Below are 1,728 nucleotides of genomic sequence, written 5' to 3'. Positions count from 1 at the left end.
CCGACCTTGAGGTTAGCAGCCCGATTCGTAACCACTACGCTTGATAACATTATGTGTCTTTAAAAATAGAAAAATCATGGTCTTGTCTTAAATAACTTACCATTTCTCCATGATACCTAACAACAACATACAGAGACAGTAAGAGATACTAGAATCTAGTTAGAGAAATTACGAACATGGTATGTGAAGAATACAAACAGAACCATACAGCAATATAGAAAATATTATGAACTGATGCATGGTTTCTGTGGATAATGTGATTTCAACTGTGTAATGTGTCTATGTGTTTGGGTATAGGGACTTAATTTTCTTCCTTATTAAAAAAAAAAGAATCTATTATTACAAATATTGGCATTAAAAGGATTATTGTTGTTGTTTGGTGCCATTTACTCAGTTCAGACTCATAGCAAACCTGTATAACTTTTCCAAGGAGCAGCTGGTGGGTTTGAACAATTGACTTTGAGGTTAGTTGTTCGGTGCTTATCCTACAGTGGAACACAAGGACTCCATTAAAAGGATAAGAAGGAAATATTATGAACAATCTTATGTCAACAATTTGGTCGCTTGGATAAAGCAGACACATTTTTTTCTTTTGAAAGATACAAACCACCAAAGCATACTTGATAAGATACATATAAATCTGAATGGTGTTGGTTATATACTGTTGAGTTGATACCAACTCATAGCGACCCTGTATAGGGTTTCCGAGGCTATAAACCTTTACTGGAGCAGAAAGCTTTATCTTTCTCTGGGAGAATAGCTGGTGGATTCCAACTGCTGACCTTGAGGTTAGCAGCCCAATGCATAACCCACTATGCCATCAGGGTTCCTTATAAATCTGAATAGTCTGCACATAATAAAGAAATTGAAGAGCAAACTCCTGGCATAGATGGTGTAGTAAGCATTATCCCCACTTCTTGGCATTTGCATTCTTGTGTAATCCTTTAATCCTTGAGGGTGAACTCGATGTATTGATTCACTTCATACAAGTAGAATATGGCAGGAACAATGAGATAGGATGATAAGAGTTCAGGAATTGAGTTATAAAATGACAGTTGCTTAGTTCTTGGGTCTCTCTCTCTGGCCAAACAAGCTGTAATATTACTCACAGCCCTAGAGAAGGGCCCACATGGTATGGCAAGGAAATGAGGTCCTCAACCTAACAACACACAAGAAACAGAAACTTGTCAACAAACACAGACAGATGCCTCAGTTCTATCAAATCTTGAGACGACACAGCTTGCCTGTAACTTTGTGAAAAGCCTTAAAGCGGAACCACCCAGCTAAGTAAGCTGCTCCTAGATTCTTGATCGTGGGAACTGGAAGATAGTCATGTTTATTGTTTTAAGTTGCTAAATTTTGGGGTAATATTTTATGTGGGAATGAGAACAAATACAAATGACTTCACTAGGGAATTCTCCCAAATATTTAAGGATGAAATAATACAAGTTCTTCCAGGAAATTGAAGAGGAAAGAAACACTTCCAAATTCATTTCATGAGGCCAGCGCTAACTTGATACCAAAACTATACGTAGATATTATAATGAAAGAAAACTATAGACCAATATCCATTGTGAACATTGTTGTTGTTGTTGTCAGGTGCCATCGAGTCGGAACCGACTCATAGAGACTCCATGCACAGCAGAACGAAACAATGTTCGATCCTGGGCCAACCTCACCACCGCTGCCACCCCCGAGTCCATCAATGATGCCACCTGGCCGATCCAT

This window comes from Chrysochloris asiatica, unplaced genomic scaffold, assembly GCF_000296735.1.
Source record: "Chrysochloris asiatica unplaced genomic scaffold, ChrAsi1.0 scaffold00316, whole genome shotgun sequence".
NCBI lineage: Eukaryota > Metazoa > Chordata > Mammalia > Afrosoricida > Chrysochloridae > Chrysochloris > Chrysochloris asiatica.
Note: the sequence above shows the minus strand (reverse complement) of the source record.